Genomic DNA, 16,046 nt, shown 5'->3' on the forward strand with positions numbered 1-16,046 from the left:
TATATATATAATCATATTATATTCTTATGAAGATATAAAATGTTATCATATGTATAACTTTGCAAAATTTTTCTATAAATTCTGCTGATTTTCATTCATATTCACCTTTCCTATTATTTATGTTATTAGATTATTGTTAATTATATGTTAAAGTTTATACAAATTATTCCATCTTCTATATATATTTTTTAATTTATTTATATATTAAACAGGTATCGCTTTACAATAATTTAATTATTAATCATATATGATCCATTTATAATATAAAATTTGATTTCTATATTTTCAATAAACGTAATAAAAAATTAAAAATTTGTTGAATAAAAATTTATATATTGTACATATAATTTGCATAACTCTGTATTTTATTTAGCAGTTGTAAGTAAATCGTATAAATATAAAATAATAAGTATAAATAAGTATAAAATTAACTTACTTGATAATTCTGCTGAAAATCTTTCGATGATTTAATTCTTGATCTGATTTTTTTAATTAAACTAATATCTCCAATTAAATTTTTTCATCATATTAGAAATTGGAAACAATGAACGAGTATTATAATTACTTTTGAATTAAAAAAAAATAAGAACCGTTGAAACGAGAATTAAAATTGGCAATATCGATATATCTGCAAATAATGAGAAACGATCTCTCGATTTGAAAAGTTAATCGCGTGACCACGAGAGTGCGTTGCAGTTTGTTACAACATGGCGGGTGAGTGAGTGCCTGTGGATCGAACGAAGCTGCCCAAAAACACGAGGGATTTTCAGCTAACCCGTGGTGTTTGTGGGTTTCAGATATATCCTACATCCAGAAAGAAGAACTGGACGATTCTGACGAAGGTGAGTACTGACACGGAAATACATCTTTCATGATTGTAAACGTGCGTGAAAGAAGGGGTTGAGTATTCGGCACGGTGGCCCCACCATCGAAGCATGCCAGTGTCTAGCGTGCATGGCGGTGGCGTGGTCGTAAACTCATGCCCGTCTAAATACATTCTATCTCGTATAATTTTCATGTTGGACGGGCTTAGTAATTTTATTGTCATCCATTACAATGCAATTGAGACACTTTTGAACGGGTGTCACATTGCAGTTTGGCTATAAACCGTATGTCACGCCGTGATTCTCACATGCGCGACCAGGACACGAGAGTGTCTCGATGGCGTTTTATCGGTTAGGGGGCGCCACAAAACGTGCCGCGCTGTGTTTACCTCGACCGCAGGCTGAAAAAAGAAGAAAACAGAAAAAAGGGCACGCGGTCGCTTTGCATCCTCATGTATTGTTCCTATCTCTTTCCACCGTTTTCGCATATGAAACACGATATATTTTTCGTATATATTTCGATCATTATTCTTGATTTATAATTGACGATACGATGCGACATTTAATAGATATACACAATGTCTTCCCCGGTAAGATTTTTTTTATCGTGTTTCTTCTTCCATTTATATTATAAGAATAAATGAATTAATTTAATTATTTATATCACTAATTTACATAATATAAAAATGCTTATTTATTCATATAGATATTATAATTAAAATATAATTTTTTATAAGATCAGCTTTATACTTGTAATATCAATGCACGTAATTTCTTAAAACGGATTAAATCAAACAAAAGAAAAGTATCCTGAAGGATTGAAGTAAACAGATTAGTTAATACACGGTTATTCGCCTATCGGGGTTACTGATCTTTCGACTTTCATGTATTTACTAGTGACATCTGTCGTATATAAAACTAAACTATATTATATATTAACTTTCAATACAGTTTTTTTACGTATAATTTTAAAGTTTTTTAGCACATAATCGAAACATGTAACGAGATATCAAAATTTATAATTCTTCGTATACTCGATCGGTATTTGATGATTTATCATATGTTTATGCAGGGTGATAAAAAAAAGATATTTTTAATTATTAGGATAGAATAATTTATTTTTATTAAATAAAAAAAGAAATTCTATCAAACATTAGTTATGGAAAATGAATATTTTCAAATAATTTTTTGTTTCCATTAAATCGAACAATTTCCTCGCTTAAAGAGCTATCTACTGCAGGTAAGATATCAAGCGTGTATGGAAATGAAAGAAGGATATGTAGAAAACTTCTTCTATAACCAGGAAAAGAAGAAACGATAAGATAATCTATTGTTTTTCCCAAAACGAGAAAATCGTTTACTTTAAATCATTGAATATGAGAATGTTGTTAATTTTAAAAATATTAATTTTTCGATTCATGTTTATCAAAACTTTTTTTCCTCGTTTAATGATTATTATTTGATACGAACACTTTTTCTCGTTATTTCGTTCATACATGAATTTTAAATTTATTTTGCAAACTGTAAGATAAATAAATCCTAATTGATATTCGGATAATCTTTGATGAAGATTGTGTTCTACTTATATAGGATAATTATCTTTCTTTATTTCTTTTTCTTTCTTTTCTTATATATACGTTCTTATATATATATATATATGTACTAGCAATCTCACCAACTGTTGCTTTTAACTAACCCATAGTTGGTTCTAATCGACTTTATCAAACATTCCAGAGGTCGTTTATCAGCTTGGCTTACTTATATTTCCAAACGCGACTAGATAGAAAAATATTTAAGTCTGTGCCCTTCGATCCTCGAGGCAATAACCCGATTTAGATCGCATCGATCACAAGACAATCATACGAATTCCTATCAATGATAATTGAAACGATTCATAAAATTCCTTTCATCTTTTTATCAATAATCTTAGTAATATATCGAATAATATACGATTTATAATGATTCGTAATCATATAGCGATTCATCTAGATTCTTAGAAATCGTTAAATCGAATTATACTCATACAGATTTTTTTTCTTTTTACGCGAATAATCATTTGCGATTCATGACTCGTATATTCTGTTTGGTGACGTGCAACAGTAGCACATGACGCACTGCTTCCTGATTCATACTTCCGACTCTACCATTCCCTCGATCATCGACTAGGCGCACATGGAATTTTTTTACGACTTTCGTGCGTGGCCAATTTCGTTTCGGATCTCGTCAAAGTCACGTTTCCTCGAAAATCGTTTTCCTCGAACAACGAGTAACTGAACGGATTAGCTTTGACTTGTATTTCCAAGCATCGATAACAATGGTCCTCGTCGTTTCACGTCCATCCATGTTACGACACGATCGAACACGTTTGCTGAATTTTTCGAACTCTGACATATGGCGATGACTACACGGGGGCCACACGACGAGCGATAGTAATCAGTCGCGATTATGCAAATGATTCGGTGACTGGTTGTGACAGCTAGCGGGTCCGACGTTTCTTGGGTATCAATGAATCCTTTTTTCCATTCGTGCTACTATACATTGTCATCGTTTACGGATTGCTTCGTAATTTTTACCTAGTTACAAAATATTTTCAAATTTCCGATCCAATTCATGAATATATCGTACTCACAATGGACTAAGATTTTTTAATACGTTTTTCTTTATCTTTTTTCTTTTTTTTTTTTTTTTTTTTATCGAGTATTTGAAATTCGATAAAATTTTATTGCAACTATACGCGAGAATCGTTATCCTTCGTGTATTTAGATGCGAAATTGAAATCGAAGTGATACATATATAACATATATAACAAACTCGAAATTTATTTGGTACGCGATAAATTGGTGTCAACTTTGTTCTCGATTCACAAAGGTAGGATTTATAGATCGGATATATGTTAGAAATACATATGCGTAGATGTAAAAGGATGATGGACCGATTATAAACGTGGACTCGACGAGATCGATCGAACTCCAACAGGTACGAAAGTTGAGCGAATCCTTGCGAAACATTTGCCGCGAAGAAAAAGAGCAGTCTATTTAACTGGTGCGTACGTTGCTCCCTATTCTGTGTTTGCGTTTATCGGCAAAGTGATCTCTCTCTCTCTCTCTCTCTCTCTCTCTCTCTCTCTCTCTCTCTCTCTCTCTCTCTCTCTCTCTCTCTCTCCTTTTTTTTCTTTTCTTTCTTCCCTTTACCGGTACGATGTCGACAACGGGCGAAGAGGATAAGAGACGAATAAAAAAAAAAATGGGAGAGGAAGAGCCATAGGACGAATATAGAGAAACTTTAATTTCTTGGCATTGTGAGGAGTTCCTTGCCCTTTCAGCCTTTTCAGTTCGGTGGTCTGTTTTTGATAGGAGGCCACGTCGTCTAGACACACCGGGGGTTGCCCGGCTTTTATAATCGCAACGAAATGCACCCCTCCGTGCTCGACGCAAAAATACCGGTTTTTTTTCTCCCGTTACGTTTCTCTCTCTCTCTTTCTCTTTCTCTGCTCCACTCCTCTCCCTATTTCGCCAACGTCTCTCTCTACCCCCTTGGCCTCGTCACCCCTTCGTTCCGTAGCGACGTGCCGCCGCGTTACATTAAAATGATTTATTCTCTTTATTAAATTCGCATTCGAGGCTACGAGAGCGCGTTCTCGACTCGCGTGAATCGAATCTCGAGACCGGATACAGGCCAACGATGTCGGTGTCTCTTTCGGTGGCGGCGACTTGTCTGTGCTCGAATCGTATACGGAACAGGCTTCCCTCCTCTCGACCGAGAGGGGTAGTCAAAGGTCACGGATATAAATTTTCGTCTTTTTCACTTCGAGGATATACTGTATCTCGACGATCGTAACCGTGTTCATTCTCACCGTAACCGTGAATCGGTTGCCGTTTTATCGTCGAACAAAACTTTCGACAAGTAGTTTAAAAATTTGAACGACGAAATAGAAATATATCGAGAGGAGCGATATGAAAGTCGTCGATCGCATCCAAGTAATTTTTGAGAAATAACGTTGTAACGAGGGAAAAATTGATCGTCCATTGATCGCAAGGTTGCGCAAATTCAACCCTAGTTGAGGGAAACGCGACGACCCAGAGGAACGGAACGGAAGCGAGCCGAGCCGAGCCGAGCCGAGCCGAGCCGAGCTGAGCCGAGCGGTGGCGCCGCCTCTCGTTGGAACGGACGCTCGAATGGCGGCCCGATTATTACATGACATTCCTCGAATACCATCCAGACCTCCCTCGTCTCCTTCGGCAAGCGTAAGCTCCTTCTCCTCCGGTTCCCCTCCGAATTTCTTTCTCCGTCTTTCACGTCCTCGTGCGTGGCTACGATCCGATCCTTCCCCTCTCTTTCTCGCCTTCTACGGAACGGAGTACAGATCTCGAAGAGGCGAAAAGGCCTCCAAAATAGGCCCGCGATACGAATGATAAAAGCATCCCCTTCTGCCTTCCTCCACAGGCCGTTGCCTCCACCCACGCTGCTTCTTCCCCTCGATCCTCGCTTCTCCCTCTCTCTCTTTTCGAGTCGCCTTCGCTTCCTTTGCATCCTGCCGTCGCGGAGGAAGCACGATCGAGAATCAGCCGCGCCCTGTCGAGAGAGAAACGCGCGAGAGCCCCCACATTTTCGCCACCGCGATTACGTACGAAAATCGTACGAGAGTTCGAGTTCTCACCAATTTTTCCATCATCGTGTTGGTTAATTAGTTTAGTTACTTAGTTTACTATTCTCTCTCTGTCTCTCTTTTATTTATCACGCGCATTTCACTCTACGCGATACTACGCGAATAAAAATTTTGTTTTCTTCAATTTTCTGGAAAAAAACTTTCCATTCATCGCGAGTCCAATTTTCAAACGAATTTATCTCGAAGGAAAAAAATAGAAAAAAGAAAGAAAGAAAGAAAGAAAGAAAAAAGCGAAATAGACGTCGTTTCTTCGTTAAAATGGGAAAAATTCGTACGAATCGTCGTATTGATACTCGTAGAAAACGAAAGGCACGTTAGCGCAAATAGACAAGAGGACGACGTCGGACGTGGCGGTGGTTGCGAGCTATGCGATCGATTCGTGGCCGCCTTCTATTGTCGCTGCCTCTATGTGTAAGGGTTTGCAGTAACCCTCCTCCCGGAGAAGGACGGTGGCTGACATCCCCCTAGGAGAAAGGGAAAAGACAGCGGGAGAGAGGGAGAGAGAGAGCGAGAAAGCAGCGGTAGTAGAGATAGTACGATTTCTCGTAAGCCACGAGCGAACCCATTCATAAAGACGGGGCCGTGACTAACGAGTAAGGAGAAACGAGCGCGAGTTTGCCTCTCCCTCTCTCTCTCTCTCTCTCCTTTCTCCCCTCTTCTTTACTTTCATCTTCCCCTCCTCTCCCTCTCTCTCTCTCTCTCTTTCTCTCCGTATCGATTTCCTTTCTCCATCGGGTTCTTTCCTCCTGGTGTTATCGCACTCGGTAACGAGTCAAATTTTTCCTTTCTTTCTCCTCCTCGCTCTCGCGCTGTGAAACGAAATAGGGGTGGGGGCGGGAAAAGAGGGAGAGAGTACTTGACCCCTCTCGCGCCTCCGCGCGATTTCACGCCGATGGTTAATTAAAAACGCTTTCCCTCGACGAAATTGATAAACGAGCCACTGACGATACGACGACGAATCGATCGCGAGGAGTAAAAAATAAACCCTCTCGTTCGATTCATCGATCGGAATAGATTATCACGCGACGCGTCCAATTCGATGTTCCTGTTCGGCCGCGCTTTTTGCCACCGATTCCGCAAGAAACCGTGAAACTCGTAGGCACGCAACGTAGGAACAACTCGGAGATGTTTCCAGCCTCTACGAATCCGCTTCCGCGTTCCATCACGTGGATCGACCACTGGGAAGGACGCGACGTTTCACCATCGATCACGATCACGATCACGATGCCGTTGCTCTCTTTTTCCACTCTTCCTTCTACTCGTCGACGCCATTGTTTCCCAGCCCTATCGGTAACGATCGGAAACGTTCTCCTCTTTTCAAAAGCGAATCGAATCTTCTCGCCGAGCGCCTTTTCCCTTCCTCGATCGGATCCTTCGAACTCTTTTCCCCTCCGTCTGTCCTCCGATCGATTTCGTTTCGATCGCGTTTTTTTAAGGTTCGTTTCTCTCTCTTTTTTCGATAATTTATTTTCGTTCTCCTCTTTTCAAAAGCGAATCGAATCTTTTCGTCGAGCGCCTTTTCCCTTCCTCGATCGGATCCTTCGAAGTCTTTTCCTCTCCGTCTGTCCTCCGATCGATTTCGTTTCGATCGCGTTTTTTTAAGGTTCGTTTCTCGATTTTTCGATAATTTAGTTTCGTCCTCGAATTATTTGCAAATTATAAATGCGAGGCGAAACGTGTGTCGGGTATCTGGACCGGGAAATATCGAGATAACCCTTGGAGAGGAACTTTATTACCGACGCCGGGGAAAGTTTTGATTGGGTTGAGAAAACTCGTTCGCGAAGGGATCGATGGATACCTCGGAAGCGGAAAAGCTCGATGTAAACTCACCTCCCTCTCCCCTCGCCCCTGCGCTCGGCCTTGGCCCAACGTTCGATCAAAACTAACAGCCCTTCGCTTTCGGCCATTGCGCGGGAAGAGGGGAGGGTGGAGGGTCGGTAAGGGGCGAGGGGGGAAGGAAAGAGAAAAACAGAGGGCGAGAGAGGAAAAAAACGATCTGGCTAATTTTTTCTACCGCGTACAAGGGCAGTGGGACAACCAGTGCGAGACTAAAGCGCCACCCCACCTTTCGTCCATTCACTCGCCTTTTAAAGGGATCAAAGGTATACGCGTCTCGCTGAAATTTCGTTCGCCAAACTTGTCGTTCGTTGCCTCTCCGTCTCTCCTCGCGAACGTTCTCAAACGTTTCTCTATCGACGATTCCATTTCCTTCTCCTATTCGCGTCATCCATTTCGTTCGATTACGTTCGGGGAAAAATATCTCGTTAGTCTCCCTACGAAAATTCGAGAGGGCTCCTCCTCCCTCTCCTCCTCCTCCCCTCCTCTAACGAGAAGGGTTAGCAACATCCCATGCGCTCGGTTTCGCAGCATCCTCCACATTCCACTTTTATCCATCTTGGTTACATTTTACGTCGGTGGAATATCTAGTTACCGATACGTGATCGCGTAATTATTACCGTATACGTGACTTTCGAGGACTGGAAGTGAACGTTGCGCTCACGTAGCTCACGCTCGTACATCCGATTTCGCTATCGAACGAGCGTGCCGAAGAAATAAAATCGGTTTAAGGGACGAACTCGAGAGCTCGAATATAGCGACGATAAACGCGTATATATCGATAATAATATATCGTACGAGTCTATTTCGAAGAAAGAGATGTCCCGTTAATTGAATCCTAAAGGAATAAGAACGATCGGGTGACCGGGATATAAGGTAAGAAAAGAAACGGTGTGTGGAAACGTGTATATATATATATATATATAACTGGTCGGTGCGTTATCAGGTACGTTGACAGGAAGAGAGAGAGAGAAAGAGCGAAAGAGAATGAGGAGCGAGGGAAGAGGAGATAACGAGCAAGGATGTCGTAACATCTTTCTCCTCCTCGTCACCCTCGATTCCTCCTCTCTGTTTCTCGAATACGAAAATAGGCACCGTGTTCAGCCTCGTCTCCCGTATACAGAGACAAACACGCCTTTTGTCTTCGTTCTCTTTTTCTTGTTTCGGAGTGGAGCCGGTCGGCCGATTAGGCAGCGCGTGTAAACGTGGAAACTAGCTTCTCAATGGACGAGCCTGGCATTCTTCGCCTCTTTTTCAGCCACGTGTCGTTAGTGTGTCGCGCGTATATGCATTCCACGTGTGGGATGCGCGTAAATAAAATTCCGGACGATGATGATGTATCGAACGAGGCCTCTACTATTACCACCACCACTACTACTACTACTACTATACCCTTCCACGAAAATTCCTCGTTCCATCCGTTTTTCCATCCAAGCATAGGCGCGTACAACGGGGATGGAATTAATACGGTACGATCCGTTGGGACGAAGTTATTCGGAAACGTGGAGAGGCTTTGATCGATTCGCGGAGTCGCGAAATAAAATAGCACGGTTGGTTGGATGGTGTTTCGTCACCGGCAAGTAATTACGTCATCGTGCTCGTCCACGTCTCGCGTGTCGATGCTCGGAGAGGGAGCGAGAGAAAGAGAGAAAATCGATCGGGACCGAACGTCATTCCGTGTATTTTTAAAGCTCCCCTCCCCCTACGATCGAAACCACGGCGGGTGGCAAGTGACGAAAGAGAGGCCGGACCATGGGATCGAGGTCAAAGCTCGAAGCGGTACGAGAAATTTCGTGGCTGGAATGTGCCGGTTCCCGCGCAATTGTTGCGACAATTTAACGCCGTTGTCTCCATCTCCTCCTTCGTTATCTCGCCAACAAGTTAATCTTTATAAATAGCTCGAGCCACGGTTATATTTAATCCTGACCCTCGTGGTCGTCGTTTCTACGTTGATACGTCTCTTTACCGCCTCTCCTATTCACAGCCACGCGTTCTTCCCTCGCATGATTTTGGAAAATCATATAAATCGAGTCCCAACGATGACCAGGCGCAAAATGGGGAAAACAGGCGACGATTTCTCCGTGACCTTTCCACCCGATTTCTGACTCCTCCCCTCTGCCCCCGAAATATCACCCATCCGCGGATGGAAGTGGAACGCCTTTCTGAATAATAGAAGAGGTTCGCGCGAATATCCATCCATTCGACGTTTCGCTCGAGAGCTGTTTTTGTCGTCGTTACCCCTTATCTCGCCTCTCTCTTCGCCTTTCCTCCACGTCGTTTCTCGCTGTTCTTCGGTTAACCCAAATTCAGACACGATCGATCGGTGTTACGATCGTTTCTCTCCCTCTTTTTTTTCCTTCTCCTCCTCCTCCTCCTTTTCTTCTTTTTTCCTTTCTTTCTCGCGTTCGTTCGCGCAGCATGGTTAGTCACGCGAGTTTCTCCGCCGCGTCGAGACAGAGAAGAGAGGAAAATTCGTTCTCATCCGTCGGTCTCGTTTTAATATTTCCATGTTTCGAACGCGATCCCTTCTTTCTCCGAAGAAACTCGAACCTCGATGAATTTTTTCTTGGCGAGTCGAATCGATTTTTGGATCGGGCACGTTCGTTTTCCGTGACGAGCGCGCTAGAAAAGTCCGTACGAATTAATCTTGGAGCTCGACCGACAATAAAACCGGACTGTCCTTACATTCCTGGGCAGTGTGTCGCCCGCTATTTTAAGCCCGGAGTTTAATAAACTTACGTCTCTTAATTAGACCTACTTCTCTCCTCCTCTATCGTCCTCTCTCTCTCTCGTTCTTCGCGTCTACATCGACCGTTGAGAACGGTTCACCATCTCTCGTGTTCGAAAATCTTCGAGATTCGATCGACCGTATCTCGATTTTTTTCCGCGTAAGAGATGGACGATTTTTATATTTCAAAGATAGTGAGAGATAGACGCGCGAGATTAGATTAAGGTTTTACTTTGCTACACGGAGAAAAATTGATCGATATGCGTAACCGTTTTAACCGTCGTATAATACGATACGAAACATACATCCTTCAGATAATTCTACTTTCTACACTTTGTTTTCTTCCACGTCATCGAAATTTTTCCTTTCGAATATAAATATGCGTATAATATATATATATATAAAAAGAGAGAGAGAACATCGGATTCATAACGGATCCAAAGTGGAACGAACGCTATAATGATAATTTTTCGTTTTTATCTTCAAACTTAAAATAATCGTGGATGGTTCGAGCGCTGTGAAAAATCATTCCCGATATTTACTCGGCGGATATTTACTCGCGAGCTACGTATTTCGTTCTTTCCTCGCTTTTTTCCTCTCTCTCTCTCTCTTTCCGTCCGCCTCTTTCACCGTTCCGCTCACAACGCAACGCGAGTTTACGTGTACGTCGTATTACGGCACTGCGCAGCGTACGCTCACTATTCTATGATACAATCAATGAATGACTGACTGCGTGCCGTGACGTGACGTGGCTGCGCTGGTGACCGTGATGACTTATCTCGAGCTCTTTCCCTTTTGCTTCTCCGCGCTCGTACGCGTGTTTCGATCGACCTAACATTTTTATTCGAGAAATTACCCATCGATGCAGGCAGACGCCCCGATCCAACGAATCGAGGAAACGGCGAAGAAAACGGAAATGGTAGCGAAAAGTATCTTGCGTACGGGGGGATATTTATTTGTTCGAAAAAGGGGGCAATTTCTGTGATGGGGAGAAAAGTTCTTCGTTCGGGTTCTCGTGCCACGAATTCCTTGCGCGAACCGTTTAACCGAGTCTGGTTTCACCGCGAGCGAGCGAGGGAGCGAGGGAGCGAGCGAACGGTCGAGAAAACGAGAGAGAGAGAGAGAGAAAGCTTCTTCTTCTCGCTTCTATATTCGTCCGTTTCTTCTCTCCTTCTCGTTTCATCCGGTGCACATTAGCGACGTGAAACGTACGTTCGCCACGGCAGACCGCACGCCACGATGCAATCAATGAATGACGGTGTGGCGCGGCGCGCGCACTGACCGTGATGACTTTTCTTATCTATCGCTCTCTCCCTTCGAATCGACCTCCTTCGCTCTCTACATATGTTTCTCCTCTTTCTCTCCCTCTCCTTTCCCGATCGCGTTCCCCGTTTAACTCGCTTCCAACTCCCCTCTTTCTTACTCCGATTCCCTTTTTTTTTTTTTTCGCTCTCGTCCACTCTCTTCCTGACCCCTTCATCCGGTTCGCATTACGCGCCATGCGTACGAGAAGAAGGAAGCGCCTCCACCCTTATCGCGGCAACGATGCACGCTCGAGGCGCGTCTAAAAAACGTTGTTCCTAACGACGGTGTTGTTGGACGGTTCCCTGAATTTTTCGCCCCTGAATCGGGGCCGAAACGCGGTCGATTGATCGTGGGGGGGAGGAGTAGAGAAGGCGTGGTCATCGAGATGATGAAATATGGATAAAAAATTACGCGATTTGTTTATTTTTATAGCTAAAGGATACTGTCTCCTTCTTTTCCTTCTTCTTCTCGTTCTTCATCAATCAACCATGATTTCGTAAAGCAGGTGTAGGAAGAGGAATCGGTATATCGATTTCCTATGAAGGAATTCCTATTTCGATCGTGATAAGTTGACGATTCATAAAGCGTACTCCTTACATCGGCGAATCCTAAACTGGCGTATGGGGAACGAATCGATGTAACGGGAGAGATACACGCGTGTCTATGATGGAACTTGTTTTCGAACTCGATACGTAACGAGAAACTCGATAACGACGTGTGACGAGAGCAATCAGATCGAAGGTGAACCGAATCCTCGGAAGAACGGAGTGTAGGCGAAAGTACGCGCGTAGTACGACTAACAGGAATGGAATAATGGTAAAGCGGTGTGGTCGACGACGGTGGCGTGGTGATCGTCGCCGTCGCCGTCGTCGCCGTCGTCGTCGTCGTCGTCGTCGTCGTCGTCGCGATCGTGGTCGTCGTCGTCGTGGACGGTGGGTGACTATCGATCGGTGGCGGGCGTCGGCGTCGGTGCCGCTCGATGGCGCTCCCATCGTCGGAGAAGGACGGCGACGGCGCTCTGCCTCGGTTGTCCGCCCCTGGGGGGCGGTGGAGGGGGCGGTGGGGGCACCGACACGCAGACCAATCATGCCTTTGGTGGAGCCGGCAAGAGCCCGGCGTGTACGTGAACCCGCTACGCTAAATGCGGATTTATCAGTCGTCGAGTCGCGTTCTTCCCCGTAAAACTTTTCATCTCGTTCCTCTCTGCCCCCCTCCCCCTCCCCCCTCCCCCACCTCTTCGTTTTTTCCGCGATCGCGATCGACCGGGTGTCGCGTCCCCCTCCCCCGGACTCCGGGGAGAGGATCCATCGCGAAACGATTCCAAGGTGTGTTTTCGGTGCGGCGCCCCTTTTTCTTATCCCGTGGGGGGCGTTGGAGAACGCGTGCGAGAGAAGGATGCTGCATCCTTGGAAAACGGGTGTTCCGCTCGATGCGAGTTCGGACGGACGATGGCGTATCGTCGAGATTATTGGACGGAGTGTTCCACACGAACAGATGGCAGGAACGGAATACCGATACCGGTGCTACTCGAATAGCGATAAGCGATGGATAAGTGAAAAAAGTGGCATGCCTGGGCATCGCGCGGTGTGATCGACGTCGCGTGGATTTTCCCAAGGAATCGTTGCCATCGTGCGCCAATGTTTGTTCGAAAGAAAGAAACTCGGTCCACGGTCCACGCTCGTGATGGGAATTCCGAATCCCGTAGTTTTCTCAGTGGAAAAAAATGGGGGGAAAGGAGGGGGGGGGGAGAGAAAATGTTTGGAAGAATGGTGACGGGAGTATTACGCAATTTGGATAATCCTACGCGTAATCCGATGAAAAATGACGGGCGTCGAGAAGAGGAGGAGGAGAAGGAGGAGGAGAAGAAGGAGGAGGAGGAGGAGGAAAAGTATCCGTTCGTTTTATTCTTTCTTCGACGTGGTGGAAAATGGGATTGTAATGCAGCCTCAAAACGCGGAAAAGGTGGCGAGGATCTCGCCGGCCACGCATGGCCGTTTCGCCCGAAGGATGTCGTAAAATGCCGGCGTAAGGATCCATCTCGCCGGCCAGTAACCATTTTCCATCGGTCGTGGACGCGATAGAAAGAACATCGGGAGAGAAAAGTTGGAAAACGATCGTGATAAAAGAAATTTTCTCGAGAGAGATCGCGTATTGGTGCGACAACGACAACGACAACGACAACGTCAACGTCAACGGCATCGGTGCCGTTGTTCGATTCATCCTTGTGATAATTCGATTGTGTTACGGTTTACGAGAAACGGACGTGTGATCGACGCGAGTGCGTGATATCTTTTTCTTTCTTTCTTTCTTTCCTTCTTTTTTCTTCTCTCTCTCTCTCTCTCTCTCTCTCTCTCTCTCTCTCTCTTTCTACCTCTCTCTACCTCTCTACCTCTCTCTATCTCTACCTCTCTCTCTCTCTTCAAACTGACGTTGAATGATGTTTGTAGTGACAACGGCTGGAACGACACGTGGATACGCGAAGAAATCTTGGGGTTACTTTGTACGATTAAAAAGGTGAGCATATTAAACGAGTAAAGCTTCCCCACCTCGATGTTAACGAACGTGCAACGTCACGACCGTGTTATATTATACGACGAAACGATTGTCCATGAGATTATATAACGTTTTGTAGAGAATCGAAACGCGTACGCGTCGAAAATGCATCATCTTCCATCCGGACCGATCGTCCAAATTTTTTTGTTTATCGTAATAATTCGTAATAATTCGTGCGCGAAAGATTACTCCTTACTTAACGAACTAACGTGCGAATTTCACACCGGGATTTGAGAGAAGGGAAATTATTTATTGAGAAGAAATAATAAAAGATAAAAATTTATCTATCTTTTTATCCTTTTCACGATTCGCTCCAACGATCGAATTACCGAAATTCGTTATCGTTATTTTTTCCTGTCAGTTGGAATGGATACGTGTTCGAGGGAAAGGAAGGCGGAGGAGGAAGAATAAAAAAGCGAGACAAGCTGCTGCGAAACATGGACAAAAGCAAATGTTCTCGTGGCGGCTAATGAAACGCCCCGGGGGAAGGGGAGGAAGGGGCGAAGAAGGGGGTGGGGGTAGAGGGAGGTGAGAGGGAGGGGGGGGGGGGCGCGAGAGAAGAGAGCGAAAAAAGGGTCGGGAGGGCGAAACGGAGAAAAATCGATGTAAAACGTAACGGAAAAGGGGGTTAAACAATCGGTCACCGGCCGTACGAAATGGGTTATTTCGCGGTGGCCGACGTTTTAGGTGTGGCGAAAGGGAAAAACCTGTCGATTCTTTTTGTTTCCCGTTCCGAGCCGGATAGATGCCCCCGCCGAGAGGATGTTCTCTTCACCCTTGACTCATCGATCTGTTCGCTTCACCTGTTCGTTCCCTTCCTTTCCTCCTTCCTTCGTGGCGAGACAACGATAATTGGCGAAAGATCGATTCGAACTTGGCTGCTGAACTTCGAAGAAGAAGGATAATGCCCGTAAATGCTTCGCTTATTGATCTATCTCTTTCGAAGTCGTGCGCTCGATCTCGATCTCGATGGAGAAAAAGAGGGGATAAATGCACTGCCCCCTCTTTAATCTAAAAAAAAAAAATAACGCGTCCTGAAAGGACGAAACGAAAAACGCCGAGTTTTTTTTTTTTTTTTTTTTTTTTTTTTTTTTGCCGATTTCCACTTTCGGGAAATCGATTTGGAAAGAGATTTGAAAAGAAAGCGTTAGGAGCCGCTGTGAAATCTTTGGTGGTCACAAGGCTCGATGATGAGGAAAAAAAAAAGAAAAAAAGAAAAAAAAAAAAAAAAAAGAAATGCTTTGCCAACAAATCCAAGCTAATCGGCAATTTCGGTGGAATAAAATGATGACGTAAAACCGGGAACGCGTTTATTCGCGTATCGCTTATATAGCACGTTATAGTTATAGTTGGTCGAAACGTGCACCCTTCGAATGGCTTTCTTCCGCATTCGCATAAGAATACCATCGTTGTTCGTTGAAGTAATTAAGAAATTTCGCGGAGAATACCGTGTATATACGCATCGCATAACGCGTAACAGTTCTCCTATTGTCATTGGATGTATTTTCGTTCCAATAAATCTTTTCGTTCTTCGAGAACGGCGTTGATCCGAGCTTATTGTTCCACCATACCACGTGACCGTTAATGGTCACGTTATTTTAACGAGTGTCGGAAAATGAGCGTTATACAATTGCATCGATGTGACGCTGTATCGTTATCGCATCTGTGACCGACTTATTTTAAATCCGTCTCACGCTCCAAAACCGAACCGTGTAAAAAATATTCGTCGAAAGGTGCGCCCATCCACGACTCCCCCACCGTGTCTCTACCACCGTGTCCGTGCAAAAGCCATCTTTCCAACCTACCTGGAAATTCGATTTTCCGCGTTCTCGATCGAATCGAGCAAGAGAAATATCCTTGATTGATCGCGTGGTCGGGATTACCGACACCGACTTGACGTCATCCGCCAAACGATATCGCGCAAATCGTGTCTCGATGTTCGAGCGTAGATCGATTCGTCTTAATTAATAGGAATCTTCTTTTTTCCCGACCAACCGGCTTCCCTCCTCCCTAGCCCCGTAATAATTTTATAATTCCAACTCGGATAAGGAGCGTGTTCGATCGAGATGCATCCGGCATCTCGCGGCCGATATCGATAATTCTTATCTCCGCCCGACCTACTTACGCGAGTCTT

General features: G+C 44.4%; 1 protein-coding gene across 4 annotated transcripts in view; it reads left to right on the plus strand.

Moving 5' to 3' along the window:
• Window positions 1–722: 722 nt before the first annotated feature.
• LOC122716477 (serine/threonine-protein phosphatase 4 regulatory subunit 1-like) overlaps window positions 723–16,046 on the plus strand; it is a 108,492-nt gene continuing 93,168 nt past the window's right edge. For 2 of the 4 annotated variants that reach the window (XM_043939586.1, XM_043939590.1), the window contains exon 1: window positions 723–842. The gene's annotated coding sequence lies outside the window, so the exon portion shown is untranslated. Of the gene's footprint in view, window positions 843–13,806; window positions 13,874–16,046 lie in introns of all 4 variants that reach the window. The other 2 variants (XM_043939587.1, XM_043939596.1) reach the window with 2 other exon arrangements.

This window comes from Apis laboriosa, unplaced genomic scaffold (genome assembly GCF_014066325.1).
Source record: "Apis laboriosa isolate Shangri-la unplaced genomic scaffold, ASM1406632v1 scaffold46_cov150, whole genome shotgun sequence".
Taxonomy (NCBI): domain Eukaryota; kingdom Metazoa; phylum Arthropoda; class Insecta; order Hymenoptera; family Apidae; genus Apis; species Apis laboriosa.